At 39.1% G+C, this 27,078-nt stretch overlaps 1 long non-coding RNA gene and 1 pseudogene across 7 annotated transcripts in view; one reads left to right on the top strand and one right to left on the bottom strand.

Moving 5' to 3' along the window:
- Nucleotides 1–27,078, bottom strand: part of LOC119877029 — a 183,235-nt gene that overhangs the window by 138,650 nt on the left and 17,507 nt on the right. The gene's annotated exons all lie outside the window — the stretch shown is intronic.
- Nucleotides 25,576–26,726, top strand: LOC102155717 (annotated as a pseudogene).

The raw sequence follows: 27,078 nt of genomic DNA, 5'->3' as shown, positions 1-27,078 counted from the left end.
TAGTAGAGCCAGGCACGAGAGCCCTAATCCGTGTCCAGGAAGCAGAGGGAAGTCTTTGATTTCACTGGGAGGCCACAGGGCTATTGCTTGCATCCCCTTCTGGACCCATAAAGTTCCTATTTGTTGCAAGAGCATTTATTTGGAAAATTAAGGGACAAAGGGCTTGTTTGCTTTAAGAAAAGCAAAGAACAATCTCCATAATTTATGAGAAGTTTTATTTGATTACTGGGTCAGTGGTTTAATTTTGCATATGTTCTCAGGAATGTAACCACTGTGTTTTATGTGAGGTTCGTCTTGTAAACTACATGCACTGGCAGAGGAAAATCAGTTTGCAACACCCAAGACAGTAGGGAAATTGGCAGCCACGGAAAACACCTGTAACGCTTTCCTCCCCAGCTTCACAGCTAACCACCAGCAAAGGAACACCCTTGCTCAAACACTCTCCTCGGCAGTGCTTAGCTCTTCCGTCAACCAATTACCTTCTGGCTAAATTTCGGTGTGAAGTAATGACAGCATTTACCCTAGTGCTATTTTGTTGAAAATATTACCTAATTTAGTAATCTGTTTCTCATGTCTCATGTGCTCCTAATCAATGGAAAATTAATTAGCAACAGAGAAATTCTGTGGGGTGTGTGTGTTCACATGTGCATCCCAGCAGAGTTTTAAAGAACAAACAATTGGTGAGCCTGGCCATTGAAGTGAGACAGTTTTCCAGGCAGAAAGGACAGGATACACACAGACCGAAAAGTGAGAGGGAACCTGCATGTTCCAAATCCTGCAAGGTCTCCTGTGTTGCTGGAGGGAGTAAGTGTAGAAAATAATGACACTGGACAGTTAAAACAGATCATGAAGGTTCTGGTGAGAAATGTTAGGACTCCATCCTAGAAGGAACATACTCCCGGACCAAAAACTTATGATTTACATCTCTTAGCCATCCAATTAGAGTCTAAGGGAGCTAGGACATTGCTCACCTAACCCAACTTAGGAGCAAAACACAATTCTTATAAGATTTTGCCCTTTGCGCTCCTCACTCAGCCCTAAGGAGTAATTGTGGTGTTTTTTCCTTGGCAGTGACATGATTTTCCAGCAGTCTCATGAATACTCACGAGAGAACCGGGAGGGAACAAAACAGGGGGAGTTGGTGCCAAAGAGGGTGTCATTCATTCATTTATTGGTTCATTCATTTGTTCAGTCATTCATTTAACCCAGGCAATGCAGCAATAAGCAGGAATTGGCAGTCTATCACCTGTTAAGTCAAAAATATGTCCTATCACCTATTTTTGTAAATAAAGAAGTCAAAAATATGTCCTATCACCTATTTTTGTAAATAAAGTTTTATTGGAACACACCTATATGTGTTTATTTATGCACTGTTTGTGACTACTTCCACGCTAAAAGAGTGGAGGTGGTTTGTTGTAACAGAGACAATATAGACCACAAAACTGAAAATATTTACTATCTGGTCCTTTACAGCAAAAGTCTGCTAAGCCCTGCTTAGTTGATTTAAATTCCAACTCTGCCATTTGGGCTCTGAATCTCAGTTTCCCCTTCTCTGAAGCAGAGATGATAATAATTATGTTGTCTAATAGATTTTCTGTGAAGATTAGATCATTTTATGTGCAAAGTTCCCAGCATAAAGTAAGCACTGAATAAACATTAGTTGTTGGTGGTACTTATTCCTTCACCAATATTGCAGGTATGGTTGGGAAACTGGACAAGGACTACACTGGACATTGCATCCAGTCTCCCTGGCTGCTGAGACGTTTGAATGCCTGTTGGGTAGGCACATGGAGAGTAGAGTATCCAGGTGTGGATTACACAGGAAGAGTTAAGTCTGGGTATAGACATTTGGGAGTTAATAACATATGATATATTTAAAGCCACAGACCTGGATGGAATCACTGGAAAAAGCATATGTGGAAAGTAGAGGAGGGCCAGACACCAAATCCAGTTGAGGTTTGTGAACATAAATTTAAAGTTAGCCTAGAAAGCACTGTTGCATTTTTTTCCCAGCTATATTCAGTTGTACTGATCCAATGATGGAATAGGAACAAAGTTGAATTTACTCAAGGTTGGATTTCTCCCAGATCAAAACAGTAGGAGGAATAAGGCAAAGGAGCTGAATATGTATACATGGAAATTATTTAACAATAGACCGAGAAATTTTAACCAGGTAAAGGTAAAGATGGATGTTGACCAGTGAGAGTCAATGGACTAGGGTTCCTAATGGCATCCAAGAATTACTGGAGTAGATTACTCTCACTTAGTTACACTAGAGTAAGTGAACTGGAGAGGTAGGAAGAGACGGTCAAAGAATAAACAAAAATAGTGATGGTGAGAAATTTAGTAAACTAATGGCTAAAATCCATAATGCATGGGGGGAGTGATGTGGAGGAGAGTAGATTGCTTTAAAAGGTGGGGGGGGGGGGGGGGGGGAGAGGAGATGGCAAAGTATATAACCTAATTCCATGTGCTTCAAAGACCAGAAGGATTAAAGAGGAAATGGAAGTAATGGTATAAATCCAGCCTTAAAGCAAAAGTTGGACACCTACCCCAAATAACTTCAGTCACAGATAAGCAACCAAGAGCGAAATGCTTACATAGTAGAGACTACATGTAAATAATGTAAAGAGAGGTCATTACTAAGGTAACATTAGCCGCTGTAAGAAATAGATGCCACCCAAATGCTCAGGGGCTTAACTTAATAGAACTTCCTGCTCAATAAACTCAATAGAAATGATCCCTTGGAAGAGGAAGGGCTCTTTTCCATGTAGTTATTCAAATACTCAAGTGGATAGAGACTCTTCCATCCTCAACACATGGTTTCTACAAACTGAAGGTTGCTGGAGGGGATGGGGGGAGGGGGATGGGGCAACTGGGTGATGGACATTAAGAAGAGCACGTGATGTAATGAACACTGGGTATTATATAACACTGATAGGGGATCCCTGGGTGGCTCAGCAGTTTGGCACCTGCCTTGGGCTCAGGGTATGATCCTGGGGCCCTGGGATCAAGTCCGGCATTGGGCTCCTTGCATGGAGCCTGCTTCTCCCTCTGCCTGTGTCTCTGCCTCTCTGTCTCTGTGTCTCTCATGAATAAATGAATAAAATCTTAAAAAAAAAAAAAAGACTGAGAATCACTGACCTCTACCTCTGAAATGAATAATACATTATATGTTAATTAATTGAATTTTTTAAAATGTAGTTTTTAAGGCTGCCATGGTTATTGACATCAAGACAGTAAAAGAGAGGGAGATGAGCACTGCATTATGGCTCAGGCCTGGAAGTGATCTACATCATTTTCTATCATTTAGTAATGTGGCTGGAAATGGAGTCTATATTTTGTGCCCAGAAATAAAAGGAAATAAATTTGGTGACTTGCAGTAGAAGTCTAGGGAACAGTTTAACCAGGAAACTTTTGTGGAACTTTATCAGAAAAAAAACAATAAATCATGGTATATTAAAAAATATCATGGACTCAGAAGTATTTGAGAAGTATTTGGCACTTGGGTGGCTCAGTCGGTTAAGTGTCCAACTCTTGGCTTCGGCTCAGGTCATGATCTCAGGGTGGTGAGACTGAGCTCTGTGTGGGCCTTCATGCTCAGCCTGGTGTCTGCTTAAGAGATTCTCTCTCCCCCTCTGCCCCTCCTGCCACCCATTCTCTCTCTCTCTCTCAAATAAGTAAGTAAATAAAATATTCTTAAAATTTAGCTTTATCATATATATGAACTTGAGCAAGTCATGGAAACTTATTTATCTTTATTTATAAAATCATGATAAATGGTTTTCTTGCCTTAAAAGGTACTCAAAAATATCAAAATAAGATATGTATTAATAATGTCCTGTAGCAAAAGACATGAACACAAATCTCACAGAGGAAGACATAGACATGGCCAACACGCACATGAGAAAATGCTCTGCATCACTTGCCATCAGGGAAATACATATCAAAACCACAATGATATCCCACCTCACACCAGTGAGAATGGGGAAAATTAACAAGGCAGGAAACCACTAATGTTGGAGAGGATGCGGAGAAAAGGGAACCCTCTTACACTGTTGGTGGGAATGTGAACTGGTGCAGCCACTCTGGAAAACTGTGTGGAGGTTCCTCAATGAGTTAAAAATAGACCTGCCCTACGACCCAGCAATTGCACTGTTGGGGATTTACCCCAAAGATACAGATGCAATGAATGCCGGGACACCTGCACCCTGATGTTTCTAGCAGCAATGGCCACAATAGCCAAACTGTGGAAGGAGCCTCGGTGTCCATCGAAAGATGAATGGATAAAGAAGATGTGGTTTATGTATACAATGGAATATTACTCAGCCATTAGAAACGAGGAATACCCACCATTTGCTTCGACGTGGATGGAACTGAAGGGTATTATGCTGAGTGAAGTAAGTCAATCGGAGAAGGACAAACATTATATGTTCTCATTCATTTGGGGAATATAAATAATAGTGAAAGGGAATAGAAGAGAAGGGAGAAGAAATGTGTGGGAAATATCAGAAAGGGAGATAGAACATAAAGACTCCTAACTCTGGGAAACGAACTAGGGATGGTGGAAGGGGAGGAGGGCGGGGGGGGGGGGCGGTTAATGGGTGATGGGCACTGAGGGAGGCACTTGACAGGATGAGCACTGGGTGTTATTCTGTATGTTGGCAAACTGAACACCAATAAAAAATAAATTTATTATTAAAAAAATAATGTCCTATAAATTCTGAAGCACTGCATAAATGTGAGTTATTATTACTACTACTATGAACATAAACTGTTATCTGCCCCATTCTTGTTCCTTTAAGTTAACTATATATTCCTGTGCAAACTTGCATTATAATTTTGTAAAAAGCTGCTTCAAATACCTGCATTTCTTATCCAAAATCCTCATACATGCATTTCGCTTGTCCCCCTAAGTTCTGACTCTTGGCAAACCCAACCTTCCACTTCTCGACTTTGGTATTATACCTAATTTTCATTCTGCCTATCTCATAGTATCGAGACTCAAGTTCTAGGTTTCCATCTTGTTTTGCCCTGTGACACATCTACAGGGAAAAATCTATACCTGTTAACTCCTCTGCCTTCACAGAGAGTGACCTAGGTGCTCCGCTCCATTTTCTGTCGATGGCCACTGTGCTTCTGAAAGACTCTTCCATAGTCTTTGTCCTGCACAACCCTACAGGCCACTGTTCATATAGTTGACCAAATTATTATAATGTTTTAGCAGATTGCAGCAGATATCAAGACCATATCCCATCAGATAGAAGTTACTGTCTTGGAGAAAAGGTCCCTTTTCCTCATTCACCCTAAGGTACCACATGGACTTGTGGTTGATCCCTTATGTGAGGTCTAGTCCTGTCCAAATGTGGAGAGTCATGTGACCTGTCCAGGATGATTAACACAAAACTCAAGAAGACTGTACCTAAGGGATGCCTGGGTGACTCAGAGGTTGAGCATCTATCTGCCTTCTGCTCAGGGCATATATTGGTCCCAGAATCGAGTCCCACATCGGGCTCCCCGAGAGGAGCCTGCTTCTCCCTCTGCCTATGTCTCTGCCTCTCTCTCTCTCTGTGTCTCCATGAATAAATAAAATCTTAAAAAAGAAGAAGAAGAAGACTGCACCTAAAAGGCTCAGAACTGTGTCAGAACCTTGTCTCTTAGGTAAAAAAAAAAAATTACCAGTTCCTAATGATATAGAATTGTTGATTAAAAGAGCAATACAACAATAAAACATGTGTTATCTATGTGCCTAAGTTCATTATTACACAAACCAGTATGTAGATTTCCTATCTTGATGGGTTGGTTCTTTAAAAAAACAAACAAACAGAAAACCTTTGTTTCAAAGCCAAACCTAAATACTCCATTCCATCACAGTTAAAGTGAAAACAATGACCCCAAGTGTCCATGCTTTTAGACAACAATCTACTTATCTTCTGGATCACAATTTACATTGATAAGTCTATATAACTAATGTCCAAAGATCCTCCCTAGTTGAAAACCACAGCTAAAGTCAGATATAAAAAAAAAAGTCAGATATAAATATACACAGTGAACAGCAGTCAAAACATAAGGTTTTTTTTTTAAGATTTTATTTAGTTACTTGACAGAGAGAGAGAGAGAAAACACAAGCAGGGGGAGCAGCAGGCAAGAGGGAGAGAGAGAAGCAGGCCCCCCACTAAGCAGGGAGCTTCATGTGGGGCTTGATTCCCAGAACCCTGGGATCATGACCTGAGCCAAAGGCAGGTGCTTAACCAACTGAGCTACCCAGGTGCCTCAAAACATCCATAACTTAAGAGGAATTGGCCCAAGGTAAATAAATAAGGAACATGTCTTGGCTTCTATCTATCTCAGTACACGTTAAGGAAATAATTCCTTTTCACACTACACTATGTTAATCAATTTACCTTATGTAGCCCCTTTCATCTCTGCCTATTCAGTCACAATCATCTTTAAAGACACAGCTCAAAATCTACATTCTTCTTAAGAAAACAAATCACTGTGTGACCCCATTTATATGAAGGATCTAAAGTATTCAAATTCAGAGTCAGAAAGTAAAATGGTGGTTATCAGGAGATAGGAGGAAGGGGAGATGAGAGTTGTTTAATAAGTATAGGAGATTCTGTTTTGCAGGACAAAACAGTCTTAGACACCTGTTACAAAGTAATGTGAATATACTTAACACTATTGACCATACACTTAAAAATGGTTAAGATAGTAAATTTCATGTTATTTTTTACCACAATTCCAGACTTTAACTTATGTTACAAAGCTGTAGCGATCAAAACAGTATGGTACTGGTACAAAAATGGACATCAATAGAACAGAATAGAAAACCCAGAAATGAGCCCACAACCTTATGGTCAATGAATCCTACTCAATGGGAAAAAGACAGTTCCTTCAACAAATGGTATTAGTTACATGCAAAAGAATTAAACTGACCACTTTCTCATATCAAACACAAAAATAAATTCAAAATGGATTAAAGATTTAACTGTGAGACCTGAAAATCCTAGAAGAGAACACAGACCTTTTTGACATCAGCCATAGCAATTTCTTTCTAGATATGTCTCCTGAGGCAAGGGAAACAAAAGTAAAAATAAACTATTGGGATTTCATCAAAATAAAAAGCTTTGCATAGCAAAGGAAACCATCAACAAATTAAAAAGCGACCTATGAAATTTGAGAAGACATTTGTAAGTGGCATATTTGATAAAGTGTTAGTATCCAGAATATATAAAGAACTTATAAAGCCCCCAAATGAATAATCCAATTAAAAAATGGGTAGAGACATGAATAGACATTTTTCCAAAGAAGATGTATATAGATGGCCAATAGACACATAAAAAGATGCCCAACACCACTGATCATCAGGAAAATGCAAATAAAAACTACAATGAGATCACTTCACGTCTGTCGGAGTGGCTAAAATCAACAACACAAAAAAAGGCAAGTGTCAGCAAGCATGTGGAGAAAGGGGAACATTTTTGAACTGCATTTTTTGCTGCTAGGAATACAAACTAGTGCAGCCACTCTGGAAAACAATATGGAGATTCCTCAAAAAAAGTTAAAAATACAACAACCCTATAACCTAGCAATTGCACTACTAGGTATTTACCCAAAGAATACAAGAATACTAATTCAAAAGGATACATGTATCCTGATGTTTATAGCAGCACTATCTATAAGAGCCAAATTATGGAAACAGCCCAAGTGTCCATTGACTGATGAATGAATAAAGAAGATGTGGGGTACACACACACACACACACACACACACACACACACACACACTTACATACATACATACATATAACAGAATATTAGCCACAAAAAATAATGAAATTTTGTCATTTGCAATGATATGGATGGAGCCCGAGAGTACTATGCTATGCAAAATAAGTCAGTGAGAGAAAGACAAATATAATATGATTTTACTCTATGTGGAATTTAAGAAAGAAAACAAATGAACATGGGGGAGGAAATAGAGGCAAACCATAAAAAAAAATCTTACCTATGAAGAACAAACTGAGGGTTGCTGGAGGGGAGGTAGATGGGGAGATGGGCTAAGTGGGTAAAGGGGATTGAGGAGGACACTGGTTGTGATGAGCACTGGGTGTTGTTCTGTAAGTGATGAATCACTGAATTCTGTACCTGAAACTAATAATACACTGTATGTCAACTAATTGGAACTTAAGTAAAAACTCTAAAAAAAAAGAAAAAGAAATAAATTTTTTAAATTCTTCATTCTTCTGAAATCCTTTGCTAGCCATCCTGCCTGAGATGATCCTGTCCTCTTCTCCCAAATTATCATCTGTCCTGTTACTTGTCATTTAGTTGTGTGTCTACTTGCAACAACTACTTTCATCTGAAACTGTTAAATTGGTATTTTTAATATAACAAGTTTTTATATATGTGAGCCTTTATGAGAAAATGATAATGAAATTATTTTAAAATCAGTGTCTGCATCTTCTGTTATATCCTCTCTGTGCCCAATAAGCACCTGCCATTTTAACTAGTTGAGTCATAGCAGGACCCATAAGATTTGGAGAGCCAAGGCTGAAATCCGAATTCAACGTAAAGGATAGTGCGAGAAACAGATAATAGTAAAAATCATCAGAAAAGACATTACTAGCAGTCAAGGACAATAAGCAGATGGTGGCCACTTTCATTTGCTCATCCTTTTATTCAATAAAAGATTACAGAGTTCCCATGTGGAAGATACATCCTCGTTCTATAGGATACAGGATGATAAGAATCTCTGCCCTTAGGAATGTCTAATACTGTAGTTTCTGACTCTTTCTCCCAAGAAAAGCTGGAGCAAGAGTGGCCAGATATGTTGGTCCAGGATCTCAGGGTTAAAAGCCAGATATAGTAGGAACCCAAGGAGGACAGAAACACATGCAAGGGAAACAAAGAGAAAAAGGAGAAGTTACGTTAGTTAAAGACAAAGGTCAAGTAAATAGTAATGGAGCAAGAATTAACGACCAAGGCTAGACCAGGGAAAAAATTGGGACTTTGGCCATTGTCAGAAACAGGATACCCAGATTTCTCTCTTAATGCATGTATTTCCAATTACAGTAGGTGGGTTCCCAAGAGTTAAAGGCCCAGGGTCAGGCAAAGCGGGCAAGTAGAGTAAATCTACAAGCAATCAAATTAAAAATACTAAGTGCCACAGGCAGATGCCAACTGTTATAAGATGCAAGAGGCCATATAATAACATAGCAGTCAGCCCAACTCTTGATGTCAGAGTTCCTCAGTTCAAATCACAACTATGCCAGTTATTTGTTACGTAATGTTTGGCAAAATAAGGATATGTCTCAGTTTTCTCATTTGTAAAATAGAAACAGTAACTATACCTGGTTTACAGGTGGTGTTGTAAGAATGAAATGAGTTAATTTATGTAAAAGGTTGAAGAGAGTGTCTAAGACATAGTAAGCGATATAAAAGTATTACCTATTATGAGTTAAAAGCATGAATGATCACTTCCAGATGTAAGGTTTAGAGAAAACTTTGTATAGGAACTGGCATTTGAATTTACTAGTGAATGATTAGGTACAACTTGAATGCATGGGAGGGGAGCACAGGGGCAGGTCAAAGTGGCTCAAACTATATTTAGAGGAGAAAGAGAAAAAAGATGGTTGGAATATAGGGCATATATCAAAGAATAATAGGAGATAGAACTAGAAAGGTGATTTTCAGCCAGATAAGATGAATGCCAGGCCAAGCAGTCCAAACCTTATCCAGAACGCAAGGCAGAAGCACTGTGGGATTCTGAACAAGGGAGGGGTGCAATAAGAGATGAATTTGGACGTCCTTTCCTGCACGAACCATGAAGGCACTAAAAGCTATGTGCCCAGGCAAGGAGTACAATTGCTCAGGAGAGGTATTAAGGGTCAGAGAAGAGTTGTACACAGAAGGCATCATTAAAGTCCTGCAAAATGTAGAGTTGTAAGCAAATATCCAGGGAAGGGAAATAAATAAAATCTATAAAATGCACAATCTATTAACATACCAAGTACATGCAGTATGCTCCTCTGTGACAACAGAGAATTGGAATCTCTGTTCATGAAATGTTTTGCATCTATGTGGATTGCTCATCTCTACGCATGTTCCTTAAGAAAGAATTCAAATTCCTCCAAAATATTATCTCAGTCAGGATCCCCAATCTTATTTCTCTCCAGCCCCCAAAGCACATCCCATGCTACAGCGAAATGGTATGGTTATTCTCAACCAGTTATAAAAAAAAAAAAAAAAAAGACATTCTAAATCATAAAGCACCAGGAAAACTACAGGATTTATTTATTATTTTCTTATTTTTTTGTTTTCTTCATTTTAGGCCTTCGTTCACCCAGCTTTCTCCTCCTAGAAGAGTCCTTTTATCTTCAACTACCAGATTCCTATCTAACCTTTGAGGCCCAGCTGAAACACTGCTTTCCTCATAAAGCCATCCTCATGAGGAGCCATCTCTCCAGCAGGAAATAATCTCTCTCTCGTCCGTTCTCTCAGCACTGGATATATTACTCTCATATCACTAGGATTCAATGAAAAATGCAATAAATGCTATTTGTGAACATGTCATAACTATGTCACTACTGATCGGTTTTCTTTTCTTCTTTTTTTTTTTTTTTGAGAGAGTGTGTAGAGTGTGTGAGAGCAGAGGCGGGGAAGAGGAAAGAATCTGAAGCAGGCCTCATGCTGGGCATGGAGCCCAACGTGGGGCTCCCTCTCAAGACCCTGAGATCATGACCTGAGCTGAAATCAAGAGTTGGAGGCATTACTGAGTCATCCAGACACACTCATTACCAATCAACTTTTAAAAATTGTAATAGTGGGCAGCCTGGGTGGCTCAGCAGTTTAGCACTGCCTTCAGCCCAGGGAGGGATCCTGGAGACCTAGGATCGAGTCCCACATCGGGCTCCCTGCATGGAGCCTGCTTCTCCCTCTGCCTGTGTCTCTGCCTCTCTCTCTCTCTCTCTCTCTGTCTCTCATGAATAAATAAAATCTTTAAAAAATTGTAATAGTGCTCTAGAGTTTACAAACAATTCTCATCTATGTATGTGCAGAATAAATCAATCCTATTAATGACTTATTATTTTTTAAAAAACAAGAAAATTATTATTATTCTCATTCTTTCCTGCTGATGAAAGAACAAATGTGACCCAAGGTCACACCACATCAAGGCTTGAGCCCAGATCCAGGGAATTTGCTCCCACATGTTCTCTCACCCACTTAGTTCCTCCTATAACCTCCCTACATGAACCCTTGACCTCCAAACCTCCCAGTGAAAAATTTGAAAATATGAAAAATTTCATATTTTGAGGACTTTTCTCATTCTGATTTTCTTGAATCTTTACAGAAATCCAATGCTTCATTGCATCTTTATTTTAATCTTTATTGCTTTTTCAGGTTATAATAGTAATACATGCTAATCATAAAAATTCAAATATTTCAGAAAAGCATTACACAGAAAGCAAAGAATCCTGCAAGTATACTCAGTTCATTGGCACTCCTGCTCTGCTAGCACCACGCCAATGAGTAGGATCTCCACTGTGGGCCACCCTCAAAGGCAGAGGCTCCAACACCTTTACCTTTTTAGTTCCCAGGTTATCATTACTCCACCTGCCATAGCAGACATTTCTGCTTTCACCCACTCCGTGCCTCCAGCCTATTTATGATAGAGCTCCAAGCAGCCAGGACCACCTGATCAGAGGTGCAGTCAAAATGAAGCCTATTTGCCACCCTGGATACAGCAAACACGGAGGAATCGTGTTGTCCATCTCCGAGGAGCAGACTGGATCCGGCCACGCCTACCCAACCACTACTAACTTAATATAGTTTTCTTAGTACAACGCTCAGCAATATAATAGATAATCTGCCCCACTTCCATCCAGGGAGGGAGCGAGGATAGAGGAATCCTCAGAATTTCACATGAATTTATAATATTCGATGACTTTCACTTAAGCATCTTGCTTTTCCCATCACTCACTTATAATAGATAGTTTTTCATTTTTCACTTGCTAGCTTCTGAGCTAGACCAAAAGGGACAATCTAGCAAAAGGGGAAGATTGAGTGGTACAGGCACTAATTCATGAAGTATAACATTTCTCTCTGCCAAATCCTTTCCCTTGTCAAATTTTTGCTGGAATCAATAGGTTATTTTTGGAATCGTTAAACATAGTACTGAATCAGGCAAATTATGCTACGAATAATATCACAAGAACTATTCAGAGAAAGAAAATAATAGATGATTAAGTGCCTACAAGCAGTCTTCCTAGGATAATGTTTTCTAATGAATTATATGACGTGTATATTTAGGGAACTATTTTTCTCTTGAGAGGAACGCTGCTTTATTTACTTGGGAAAAAATCCGAATGATGCCCCCCACAAATAGTCAAATTCTTGGTTTTCAAATAAGTGTTTTCATTTAAATAACAAAGGTACAGGGAGAATAATATTCAATAATCTAATTTCATATTTTGAGGACTTTTCTCATTCTGATTTTCTTGAATCTTTACAGAAATCCAATGCTTCATTGCATCTTTATTTTAATCTTTATTGCTTTTTCTGGTTATAATAGTAACGCATGCTAACCATAAAAATTCAAGTATTTCAGAAAAGCATTACACAGAAAGCAAAGAATCCTGCAATTACTCAGAATTGCTACACTTCTACAGTCTCCAGCTATAGTTTCCACTTTTCTCAATCTGTTAACCCTCTCCTGACCTCTCAAGATCAGCCCAGTTCCTCCTTCTGTGTTACAGCCCTACCCTCCAGTTCATGTGCAAACATCCCTCATAATTTAAAAAATATCCTTGACCTTTCAGTATCTTTTAGCCTTACAATTATCTCTCATTTCTTTCTCATCTGAACATCTCAAGAGTAAGTTTTGTTTGTTTCTCAGATCACTATGATCTGATTTCTTTCCCTTCTAGTCAACTAAAGCCATAAGGTTCTAATGTCCAAATAAACACATTTGTTATCTCAGAAATCCTCTCTCCAGCTTTAACACCGTTAACCTCTCCTTCCTTAAAGTATGCATCTCATTGGTTTGATTACATTTCTCTGTCCTGATTCTCTTTCTGCTTCTCTGGTAATGCTTTCTTGATCTGCTTTATTATTCCATCTCCCTCTGCTTGTCATTCTTAGGGTGAGGCTTTGTCTGTGGTCCATTTCCCTTCTTGCTCTGCATAAGTAGCATCACCTGAGTTATCTAATTGATCTCAAGATTTTTACAACCACCTATCACTGATAACACCAAAATCTTATCGCCAGCCCCTCCCAGTATCTTCAGGTTCCACACTCATACATGTACCTGTGTTTCCCAAAGGCACCTTTAAATGGACATTGTCCAGAGTGAATTCAATCATTGCCTCCATCCTTTACCAATCCAAGAGACCTCCTGCTTTCATCCACGTGTCAGGTATTGACACCATTGTGCACTTGCTCACCCAAGCAAGACACTGGGCATCATTTCTCACTTTTTCTTCATTTTTCTTACAGACTTAACCATCCAAACATATTTTGAATCTGTTCCCTTTTTTCTCATTTAAGCTCTATCCTTTCTTTTATACCTCTTCACGACACTAATTTTCTAGATCCCAGTCTTGGCCCTCAGATACATCCCATACTGCTTTCAACATAAATTTTAGAAAATTAAAATCTGATCCTATTCTTTCCTGCACTAAATGACCAATGATCCCCCTCAGCTTTTAAATGAAAATTCGAGCTCTTTAGTATGGCATTAAGGTCTTTTATAACATGGCTTCTGTAATTTTTCTACTACCATCTCATAATTTGCGATCCAGCTATGCTAAACTACTTATGATTCTCTGCATACATTATGCCCTTGTCTTTATGCATGCTATTCCTTCTTGTTTTTTCTGTTTGTACTCACTTGCCTGTTTAGTTCTTACTCATTCATTTCTTTTTTAGGAGAACAAAATAAAAGTTAGCTTTTACTGTTCCTGAGGCTCAAAGGACGTGCAGACCGGATTTCTGTTCTGAGAACAGTCTATTAGACTTCTGCAGAGCAAACTCCTGCTGGGGCAGAGGAGAACTAAGAAAGGCAGACAAAATATTTTTAAATATTTGATTGAAGGCATATGAAAGATTCCAAAACAGTGAGGGTTTAAGTGACAAATATCCAATAAAGAAGGGAAATGTGGAAAGGCGAGCTCAATTTTCCCCTCAAAGCGTTTTCTGGTATGAATATAAGTTAGTACAGCCACTTTGGAAAACCATTTGGGAGTATTTACTAAAGCTGAACTGCTCATACCCTATAAACAAGCAATACTACTCTTAGGTACCTGCTCCATAGAAATGTGTAGCAAAAGGCTGTAGAAGAATGTGCATTAACAACATTATTCACAATAGCTCCAAACTAGAAACTGATATTATTAGAATAATGATTTACATTATACTTACACAATAGACTGCTATACAACACTGAAAATTAGTGAACTATTGCTATACACAGCAATATGAATGCATTTTCTAAGTAAACTTTGTATGAAAATGCCACATACAAGAGGACATACTGTAAGACTTCATTTATATGAAGTACAAAAATAGATTAAACAAATGCATGATGTTTAAAGTCCAGATAGTGGACTTTGTAGAGAAAGAACTGGATCCTGGTAATATTCTAATATTTGATCTGACTAGTGTTGACCTGGAGGTATACATGGTACGATCATTTGTCCAGCTGTATACCTATAATTCATGCAATGTGTTGTATATATGTTATATTTCAATAAAACAAAATGTCTTTTTAAAAAAAGGAAAAAATGTCATCTGTATCTAAATAGAAAATAGTATTATGTACAATTGAAAAGGGGATAGAAATATAAAGCTATGTTTTAGAGAAACAATTTTGAGAAGCTGTATAGCTCAGTGTATACTCCTTAAAACCTATTACCATGGGATCCCTGGTGGCTCAGCAGTTGAGCATCTGCCTTTGGCTCAGGGCGTGATCCTGGGGTCTGGGATTGAGTCCCACATCGGGCTCCCCGCATGGAGCCTGCTTCTCCCTCTGCCTATGTCTGTCTATCTGTCTGTCTGTCTGTCTCTCTCTCTGTTTCTCATGAATAAATAAATATTTTTTAAAAATTAAAAAAATAAAACCTATTACCACTAAATTACTGGAAAACTATCAACCGCAGAGAAGTGTCCAAGACATACATATTATTTACTACCACAAGGAACTCATGCAGAAATATTATTTGGACACAATAAGAAAGTATCTCTTTCCATAAAATATGCTATATTTTTCAGAGAAAGCCCAAATCAAAAATGGTTTTCGATTTTTTTCCAGCTGACATCACCTGGGAGATGCTATTCAATTTCATTTGTTTTAGCATCTGATGAATGGTTTGGACTGAGGCTGCTAGAAGGCTTTTCCTGGACTTTGTAATAGGTAACTCTGTCTCTTTACAAAATGCTTCACTGTGTATGAGTACTTAGAAGACATTCCAGGTTTCTCACATTCGTGTTTTGATACAGACAAGGACTGCATAGGCAATTCTGTGCTTTTTCAAAGTGCTGGAAAAATATTTCAACAGCTTCCAAGATTTTTTCCTAGTCTTGGAGGTCAGGAAAGAGCTTATGTTGAAAGATCTTTATTTAAAAAAAATAAGAACCAGATCAATTATCAATGTTAGATCAGTGTATTTAGGTGGTAAAAATGGTGTTCAAACGAGCCACTTTCAGCTGGTGGCCCAGCAGAAATAGCAGAAGGGAGATGAGCTGAGAAGATGTAGAATTAGGCATCCACTTTTTGGCTACCTAGTGCCTCTACCTTATCTCAAGCTGTGGCAATTGCATCTAACCTTTCTGTGATAGATAGACACTAAGATGGCTCCAAATTAGCCCTGCCCCCTGGTATTCATAACTCTGTGGAATTCCCTCCCTTCAGTGTGAACAGAAATTGTGACTTGCTTACAACCAGGGGACACTCTGTCATGTTTGTGATTTCATCGCTTAAGATTCTAACTTCCCTCTTGCTAGCAGACTCTCCCCATTGACTTTCACCCTTGCTAGCTTTGTGAAGCAAGCTTCCATATGGAGAGGCCCATATAGCAAGGAGCTAAGGGTAGCCTCCAGGAAACAGCCAACTAGAAATTGGAACTCTCAGTCCCATGGCCCACAAGGAATTGAATCCTGGCACCCCACAATCATGTGAACTTGGAAGAGGCTCCTTCCTCAGTTCAGCTTCAGATGAGACCCCATCCCTGGCCAACAATCCTGATTGCAGTTTTGTGAGAGAACCTGAAACAAAAAACCCAGCTAAGCCATGCCTAGATTCCTGAGTCACAGAAACTGTGAGACCATAAATGTATGTTGCTTGAAGCTACCAAGTTTGTGGTAATTTGTTACACAGCAATAGATCATTAATACAGGTTCCAATATCTGCTTTACTCCCAGAAGGTCACTGAAATTTTAAGTGGGTTAGTCTCAGAGCAATCATAAATTATCATATTTTTAATAAGAAGCCCTAACTTGATAGGTTTTTGAATAGGAGAAAAGAGCAACATATTTATAGAAATCAGTTTTAATTCTATTAAATTCTGCCATTTTTGAGTGTCTGAGGTGAGCTGATGAATAGTTAGTGAACTTCTAAACATTTCTTTTATTTCAGTTGGCAGAGACACTGTGCATTTTCATAACCTGTGGCAGACAATATTTTTCAAAGGTGGCTGCAACAATATCCTCCATCCTATGTGCTGTCATGCAATGTGACCTCGCCACTCCTCCATCAAAGGCAGTCTTGTTCCCTCCTCTTGGGTCAGACCTTGTGACATGCATGTTATCAATAAAATGTGCAGAAGTGAGGCTTCATAATTTCTGAAGCTAGATCAGTAAAAGCCACACAGTGTCTTCCTGTTCTTTTGGCAGTTTTCCTTCAGGGCACTTCCTTTCAGCTTGCTCCTTCCCCAAACCCAGCTGTTATGCTGTGAGAAGCCAAAGCCAAATAAATAGGGCATGAGTATCCTACTCCAGTGACAGGGCCAGCTGAGCCCAGCCTTTAAATTCGGTACCAGTCCATGAGTGAAGAAATCTCCTTACAGTTCCCCAGCATTTTGGGTCACCCCAACCTTGCGAGTTTTCCCAGCTGAATTTCCAGACATTGCGGAGCAGAGGCAAACTGTGATGGTCAGTTTTATATGTCAAAGTTGGCTAGGCCACTGCACCCAGTTATTCAATCAAACACAAATTAAGGTGTTGCCTTGTCCCCCTATATAAGTTTTATATCTAGTGTGGATAGATAGATGATAGATAGATAGATAGATAGATGATAGATAGATAGATAGATAGATAGATATAGATAGATAGATAGATAGATAGATAGATAGATACATAGTTTTTTATCTATATAAGAAGGTAATTTTGTAGTCATGATTAACATCTACAATCAGTTGGCTTTATGTAAAAGACATTATCCGGGGTAATATGGGTTAGCCTAACCCAATCAGTCGAAAGATTTCAGAATGGAATAGATTCCTTGAGGAAGAAGAAATTCCACCTGTGGCCTGCAATTCCACAGGTGGAATTTACAGAGAAACAATAGAATACAATTGAAGACAAGAAGAAATTCCACCAGTGGCAGCCCCCGTCCAAGATATTGAAGCCTGCCCTTATTGAAAGCCTGCCCTGAAGGTGTCAGACTAGCTTAATTAGCCCTCACAATCATGTAAGCCTATTGTTTGCAATAAGTTTCTTTTTTTTTTATTTTTATTTTTATTTATTTATGATAGTCACAGAGAGAGAGAGAGAGAGGCAGAGACACAGGCAGAGGGAGAAGCAGGCTCCATGCACTGGGAGCCCGACGTGGGATTCGATCCAGGGTCTCCAGGATCGCGCCCTGGGCCAAAGGCAGGCGCCAAACCGCTGCGCCACCCAGGGATCCCTGCAATAAGTTTCTTAATACACATACATCCTGCTGGTGCTATTTCTCTGGTGGAGTCCTGATACATAAACCATCTGGCTATGCTCTGTCTGAATTCTTTGCCCATAGGAAACATAGCTTAATAGAATGGTTGCATTTTTATACCACTAAGATTTAATTATTTTTTATGCACCAACAGGCAACCAGAACTCTTCCTGTTATTTAACCAACTTCAATAGAATTCCCTAAATCACAAGAAAATGCTGATTGTATGTACTTCGCAGAGCTCACATATTTTAGGCAAAATATAGAGAAAGTAGACCACATTCTGGACTCTGAACACATTATCATTCATTACATCACAGAGATTGAAATTTAAAAGACATCTTTCTATCTTTAGTCAAGACTATATTAAAAATATACAAGACAAAAGCTATTCCTGGAGAAAGCAACTAGATTTGTAACCTGGATTTTCCCCTGTTGTATCAAAGCGCCAGTTGCACAAATAATAATGATATAACATTATAGTGATGAGCAGTATTTCTTTAGCCGTAGCTCTACCTTGTTTTACACAACTTTTTTCTCTAAAACCTTCCCTTCCTTATCACTCAATTTTTCTGAGAATGCCTTATTTGAGGTTTCAATCAAATGAGTATAAACATGTTTTTTTTCCTGCTTCCGCCTGGTGCCCGCCACATTTCCCCACACATCAGCACCCCTTTGCGGATGGTGCCCAGCGCCAGGCCAGCACCTGCTGTCCATGGTGCTGATTTCTGTGCCAGCCACCCTGCCTCCTCCTGACACAAAGCTGGCCCCATGCCACTGGTGAATCCATTAAGCCCAGATAGTGAAGCCAGAGACTCAGACTTGCATTTTGCCAGGTGCTGCCATGAAAGGTTTCGAGCCTTCCCATGGTGGTAGGGGCAGGGTATGGCTGAAACTTCAAGCATTACTAATGTGTCAGTGCCCTAAATGCAGCAAGGTTTCATATTTTCTGTACTCACCTTATTCATCCCTCCATTTTTTTGTACCATACTCTTTTTTAAAGGGTACCGATGCAATTCTGCTTACTCTTTTTGACGTATATATTACTAATTCTTCTTTTGTGAAAATGGATATTTACATTTTTATCTTTGGACCTCGGCTTCCTAGAGATAAACTCATAAGCATCATGCTGAAAAGCAAATTTCAAAAGCAGACAGCACGTTGTACTCAAAATTGGTCCTCATTTCTGATTACCAAGCTTGCTTGTTAATTCTCTTTCCTCTTAGAATAAGCTCATTCTCAAAAAGTCTTTTTCTTTTTTTTTTTTTTTTTAAAGAAGTTCTTGTAATAGACCCTGAGTGAACCTACCCTGATGTGTTTAATTCTAAGGTAAGTAGCACTGAGGCTTTAGCTTGGAAATGTCTATGATGATACCACATTTATTTAAGAATTTAGTTTAGGGGATCCCTGGGTGGCTCAGTGGTTTAGCGCCTGCCTTCGGCCCAGGGAGTGATCCTGGAGTCCCGGGATCAAGTCCCGCATCGGGCTCCCTGCATGGAGCCTGCTTCTCCCTCTGCCTGTGTCTCTGCCTCTCATTCTCTCTCTCTCTCTGCATCTCTCATTAATAAATAAATAAAATCTTAAAAAAAAAAGAATTTAGTTTAATTGAAGGAAAGTTGTGAGTTCTTGTTTCACTTTCAGAAGTGAAAAACCCAGAATCCCAGTTTTAATTAAAACATCTTATTTGGGCATGTTGACTTATTTGAATTCACTGATTCTACACTTGCAAAGAATATGTAGTTAGGGGATGGGCTTTGGAACAAGACTGTTTCGCCACTCTGCCATTTACTGGCTGTCAGACCTTGGAAAAGTTACTTAATCACTGTCTGTGCCTCAGTGTTCCTAGCTATAGGAGGAGGACGTTGACAGCGTATACCCCACAGGATTTTAGTGGAACTTATTTCACATTAATAAGCACTACTGGCAAAAAACAGTGCTTAATATATAGTAAGCTCTATATATGGATTTGTTAATATTATTTTTTTATTTATTTAAATTCAATTTAATTAATATAGACTCATTAGTTTCAGAGATAGAATTTAGTGATTCATCAGTTGCATACAACATCGAGCACTCATTACTTCAAGTGCCCTCCCTAATGCCCATCACCCAATTCCCCCTGTTAAAATTATTTAACAATTGCTGAGCCTTGTAACTTTACCAATCATCCAGGCAAAGGGCTTCTCATTTAGTGACACTAGATGAGTAAGAATTGATGTGGTCTGAGCATGTGCCAAGGGTTTTACTTATTTTAACACTTCTGTGCATTCTGCACAAAGGAAGGGAGATGCATATGTGCAAATGTTTGTACTTATTTGTAATAAGGCATTAAATTTTAGTACATGTCACAATTAGAAGTGTTTTTCTTGGGAGACAGTTTACAAGCAAACATGTTTTATTGGCATATAAATATCTTTACTATGTAAATATAGCCATGCATTTTCACCAGCAGCTGGCATAGTTATATGGTGCTAATATTTTAGATATATATGTAGCCAACATGTGAGCTCCCATGTGTCAGGCTATATTATTTAATTATAGTCCATTGACATAAATGTCAGAATTATTCCCATTTTTAAAAAGATTTTATATATTTATTCATGAGAGACACACAGAGAGAGGCAGAGACACAGGCAGAGGGAGAAACAGGCTCCTCACTGGGAGCCCGATGTGGCACTCCATCCTAGGACCCAAGATCACACCCTGAGCCAAAGGCAGATGCTCAACCACTGAGCCATCCAGGCGTCCTAGAATTATCCCCATTTTGACCAAGAGGAATACCTCCAACGTAGACAATCCTACTCACTGCTAATTTTTATATTTCCTTATCTATTACTTAAAAATACTGAGGTAATGAATTAAATTAATGAATTAACAAAACAAAACAAAAATGTGTAAATAAAACTTGGATTCACACACACACATGCACACAAATATTCATAGAGGCTTTATTTCTAATAGCCCCAAACTAGAAACAACCAAATTCTCTTTCAATGACTGAAAAGGAAAAAAAAAAAGACTGAAAAGGTAAACACACTACAGTACATCCAAATCATTAAACACTACTTCAGCAATAAAAAGGAATGAACTATTGATACACACAATAACTTGGATGACTCTCAAGAGAATTGTGCTGAGTGGAAAAAAAAAGTCATTCTCAAAAGATTATATATATAATTCTATTTATGTAAATCTCTTGAAATAAGAAAATTCTAGATATGGAGAATGGATTAGTAGTTACCAGAGGTTAAAAGAAGGAGTTTAAGGGGAGGTAGCTACAAAATAGTAGCACAAGGAATCTCTGAGATGGAACCGCTTGGTCTCTTGGCTGTACTGGTTTCATAGGAATCGACACATAGGATAAAATTGCTTAGACCCAAGTACACACACATACAAAGGAGTAGATGTAAAGCTGACAGCAAAATATCAGTAAGATTATCAGTAGCAATCTCCCACTTTCCCACTTGATACTGCATTATATTTATGTAAGATGTTATCATTAGGAGCAACAGGGTCCAAGACATACAGGATCTCTATTCTTACAATTACATGTGAATCTACAATTCTTTCAGAGTAAAAATTTTTACAAGAAAGAGGTGCACATAAGAAGTTTCATAAAATATTATATAATATACCAATTTTTAAAGAGATTTATTTATATATTTGAGAGAGAGAGAGAACACAAGTAGGGGGCAAGGGCAGAGAGAGGGGGAAACAAGCAGACTCCGGCTGAGTGCAGAGCCTGATGCAGGGCTTGATCCCAGGACCCTGAGATCGTGACCTGAGCCAAAACCCAGAACTGGGCACTCAACTGACTGAGCCACATAGGTGCCCCTAAAATACCAATTTAAAAGTGAAAAATCTCGATCTAAAAGTAGTATGATTTCATTAGCAGAATATTTACTATATCTGTTATTTTTAAAGGAGCAATTACATGATTCTACTTCAATAATTATTTATTGACAGCCCACAGAGCTCCAGGCATAATAGCGGGCATTTCAGAAAAGAAAATATTATTTGGCCTTCAAGGATACTCTTGCGGCAGGTACTACAGTTCCTATTTTATAAATGAAGAAACAGACTGAATAATGTTAAGGAACTTGCCCAAAGTCCCACATTGAGTATGCAGCAGGTCTGGCACTTGTCCCCAGCCCGGTGCTTTTTCTAGCACTATCCAGATCAGATCTGTCATACAGAAATGTCCTAGCAGCACGAAACAACAGGATGAATTTAGGAACTTGCATGGTGCATTTTGTCTTAGGTTTTTATCATGAGAAAGGAGTAACTAACTGCTTGTTGCTACAATCCCTAGATTTTTAAAATTAACTTAAATTCAATTAATTAACAGAGTGTATTATTAGTTTCAGAGATAAAGTTCAGTGATTCCTCAGTCTTATACAACACACCGTACTGGGGCACCTGGGTGCTCAGTGGTTGAGCCTTTGGCTCGGGTACTGATCCCAGGGTCCCGGGATCGAGTCCCACATCGGACTCCCTGCAGGGAGCCTGCTTCTCCCTCTGCCTGCGTCTCTCTGCCTCTCTCTCTCTCTCTCTGTGTCTCTCATGAATAAATAAAATCTTAAAAAAAAAATACACTCAGACCTCACTACATCACTTACCCTCCTTAATGCGCATCACCCAGTTACTCCATCCCCCACGCCCCTCCCCTCCAGCAACCCTCAGTTTGTTTCCTATGCACGATCCCTAAATTTTAGTTCACTTTTCCTTTGTCTTCAGCCACAAGAAAATTCTAATTACTCTCCCACCCACGTCTACAAAGAGCATCCTGGTTCTTTCCCTACACTCATTTCATAAAAATACCAAACCTGACTCAACCACTAAATCCTCTTTGCCCACCCCAACCACTGAGCTGCTGAAGATAGGAAAACAATAAATAGTTTTCTTCAAGGAATGAGGAAGATGGTCCCTAGGGAGCTTTATAGACCAATCTATTTATATCTTAATTTCCTCCCTCTAACATTGCAACTTATGTATCTTACTCTTTCAATGTTTGCTACATACCACTTAAAAAAACGTAAAGTTTTTTTCCTTAGATTTTCTGTTTCCCTCACAATGCAGTAGCGTATATTAATATTCATATTTTCCCAAGATATTATTTCCTAGTAAAAAAAAAAGAATCCATTATCTGATTTTTTCAAGGTTGCCCTTGAAATATATTATATTATGCTAAACCAGAATGCAATTTCTATAAATGGCTTTTGTTTATATATGAACCAACCCCAGGAAATATATAGATCTTTCCAAAGGCAGTCCCAAAGCAGCACAGAGGTATAGGTGTTATCATTATTCCCAGCCTTCCTCACCTCAGTAATGGCCCCTCCTTAGTCTACCAGTTACTGAAACCAGAAAGCCAGGAGTCATTCTGGACACTGCTTTTTTCCTTCATCCCCATAGTCCATTTATTTATTTTTTAATATTTTATTTATTTATTCATGAGAGAGAGAGAGAGAGGCAGAGACACAGGCAGAGGGAGAAGCAGGCTCCATGCAGTCCCGATGTGGGACTCAACCCCAGGACCCCAGGATCACACCCCGGGCTGAAGGCAGGTGCTAAACCGCTGAGCCACCCAGGGATCCCCCCATAGTCAATTTATTAATGACATTTGTCCACTCTGCATCTGTAATACATGCTGGTTCTTTCCCCTTCTGTCCCTTTGTATCACCAACCCTAAAGGAAAGTCCACCACCATCATTGTCAAGTGGACAATTATTAAGTCTCTTCATTTTCCTTCTTCCTTCCTCTTGTGTCCCTTCAGTCCATTCTCCACACTGAGGCCTGAAAGTTCATATCACTCATCTAAAACTCCTCAATGGCTTCCCACGTCACTTATGATAAAACCCAATGCCCTGAACAAGACGGAGGTTTGAGAGTCCCTACACTGATCTCGGTTTCTCACTCAGCCCACCCTGTGACCACTCTCCTCTTGTCTCTTCAGCTACAACCACATCAGCTTCCCTAGATTCCTCAAACATGCCGCATTCTTCCTCGCCAGGGTCTCACGGGTGTTGTTTATTGTCCTGGCACAGCCTTTCCCTTTTCTTCTCTCAAAACTGGCCATCTCCTCATCAACCTTCAAGTCTCTGCTCAGATGTCACTTTCCCAGAGAGTCTGGTGTCACCAGAAAACTTAAAAATGGCTCGCCATCAGCCCCTTGGTTCTCCCTCATAGCACCCCATTTTTTTCCTTTAAAGACGTTTGACAATCTGAAACTACATTCTTATGTGCATTTACTGCTTTCTCTCCTATTATATACATCCTAATAAGGCAAAGACTGCTTCTCATTTAATCACTTCATAACCATACCTATCACACCATAGATCATACCCAAAATTGTTGAATGAATGAAAGTACAAATGAAGAAATCAAGGCTCAAAGATATACAATATTTGCTCAAAGTAGGAGTTAATAATCTTCTAAAACAGAACTAGAATCATAATCCTCTGTTCCCACCTAGCATTTGAGCCATTTTATTATACTTTTCTTTCTTTCTTTCTTTCTTTCTTTCTTTCTTTCTTTCTTTCTTTCTTTCTTTCTTTCTTTCTTTCTTTCTTTCTTTCTTTCTTTCCATGGAGTGCAGAAGGAAAGGGAGAGAGAGAGAGAGAGACTCTTAAGCGGGCTACACGCCCAGTGGGAATCTGACACAGGGCTCCATCTCACAACTCTGAGATCATGACCCAATCAAAAATTAAGATTTAGACACTGACTGAGCCACCCAGGCACTTCTATCCTACTTTTCTTTTCTTTTTTTATTGACAATTTTATTTGTTTATTCATGAGAGACACAGAGATTGAGGCAGAGACACAGGCAGAGGGAGAATCAGGCTCCATGCAGGGAGCCCAATGTGGGACTGGATCCCAGGACCCCAGGGTCATGCCCTGAGCCGAAGGCAGAGACTCAACCACTAGCCACCCAGGTGTCCCTATCACACTTTTCTTAAAGGAGTATGAATTATTGCAGGTTTTTGTGGCATGAAAGTATAAAAATTAAAGATATTCAGAATTCAAAACCCTGACTCCAAGGCTGTTGCATTCCATAACTAAATGAACCACATACCATCACCACTATTGATTCAGCTCTTTTGAATGTGATTGTTAATTCTTAATCAGTAATTGTTCACGGTTATTTTCAAATTGCAAAAGACCCAGAGAATAGTTGCTACTTCAATGTATTTTTCACTGATGTGTAACATCAATACGATACCTTATTTTACTGTTAAATTCAAAATAATGAACGTTCTAATGGAGAGTTAATATGAGTAACTTTTATCATAATATCATAAATATTTTTTCTGGTGATTCTGTGTACTGTTTCATTTGTGCTTAGTAGCCTTTTAGTTATCTTTGTGTTTAAATGTGAGCAACTCTGAAAAAGAATGAATTTTATGTGCTTCCAAAAAGTCAAAGATGTGTGCTAAATTGGTTTGAATTGAAGTTTTTCAATTTTACATCACCTATTAATCACAGACTTGGAAACTTGGAAAAACTAAAGTCATAATGTTTGCAAGAAGTCATAAAAATGTCTAAGGAGGGTGTCTGTGGAGCCGCTGTAGCCTGTGAGCAGCCAGATCCACGGACAGAGTCTCAGCCTCGCCGCTGCCGCCCAGAGACTGCTGAGCACCCCTCTGTCCGCCGCCACCCACTCCAGACACAGAGCACCCAGTCATGGATGAAAATGAGCTGGTGCAGAAGGCCAAACTGGCCGAGCAGGCTGAGCGATATGATGACATGCCAGCCTGCATGAAGTCTGTAACTGAGCAAGGAGCTGAATTACCCAATGAGGAGAGGAATCTTCTCTCAGTTGCTTATAAAAATGTTGTAGGAGCCCCTAGGTCATCTTGGAGGGTCATCTCAAGTATTGAGCAACAGACGGAAGGTGCTGAGAAAAAACAGCAGATGGTTCAAGAATACAGAGAGAAAATTGAGAATGAGCTAAGAGATCTCTGCAATGATGTACTATCTCTTTTGGAAAAGTTTTTGATCCCCAATGCTTCACAAGCAGAGAGCAAAGTCTTCTATTTGAAAATGAAAGGACACTACTAGCGTTACTTGGCCAAAGTTGCTGCTGGTGATGACAAGAAAGGGATTGTGGATCAGTCACAACAAGCATACCAAGAAGCTTTTGAAATCAGCAAAAAGGAAATGCAACCAACACATCCTATCAGATTGGGTCTGGCCCTTAACTTCTCTGTGTTCTATTATGAAATTCTGAACTCCCCAGAGAAAGCCTGCTCTCTTGCAAAGACAGCTTTTGATGAAGCCATTGCTGAACTTGATACATTAAGTGAAGAGTCATACAAAGACAGCACGCTAATAATGCAATTACTGAGAGACAACTTGACATTGTGGACATCGGACACCCAAGGAGACGAAGCTGAAGCAGGAGAAGGAGGGGAAAATTAACCGGCCTTCCAACTTTTGTCTGCCTCATTCTAAAATTTACACAGTAGACCATTTGTCATTCATGCTGTCCCACAAATAGTTTTTTGTTTACGATTTATGACAGGTTTATGTTACTTCTATTTGAATTTCTATATTTCCCATGTGGTTTTTATGTTGAATATTAGGGGAGCAGAACCAGTTAACATTTAGGGAGTTATCTGTTTTCATCTTGAGGTGGCTAATATGGGGATGTGGAATTTTTATACTAGTTATAAATGTTTGGCATAGTACTTTTGGTACATTGTGGCTTCACAAGGGCCAGTGTTAAAACTGCTTCCATGTCTAAGCAAAGAAAACTGCCCACATCTTGGTTTGTCCTGGTGGGGAGTAAAAGAGAAAATTGGTTCCAGATACAGGTGTAGTTATTGTGGGTACTTTAAGGTTTAGAGCACTTACAAGGCTGTAGTAGAAATGGGTATCCCGTAGATACTACATGTGAACCACAAGTATCTGTGGAATACTCATTCTCAATGTGCACACCTTTGAGTACAGTTGCAGAAGTGTTCCTTTAGTTGTGACCCAATTTACTCTGGATAGGGGCAGAAACGGTTCACATTCCATTATTTGTAAAGTTACCTGCTGTTTGCTTTCATTATTTTTGCTACACTCCTTTTATTTGTATTTAAATGTTTTAGACAACCTAAGAACATATGTACAAGTAAAGATGCAGTAAAAATGAATTGCTTAATA

The sequence above is a fragment of the Canis lupus genome, chromosome 15, assembly GCF_011100685.1.
Source record: "Canis lupus familiaris isolate Mischka breed German Shepherd chromosome 15, alternate assembly UU_Cfam_GSD_1.0, whole genome shotgun sequence".
In the NCBI taxonomy this organism is placed as follows: domain Eukaryota; kingdom Metazoa; phylum Chordata; class Mammalia; order Carnivora; family Canidae; genus Canis; species Canis lupus.
This window is presented reverse-complemented; position numbering and strand designations above follow the sequence as displayed.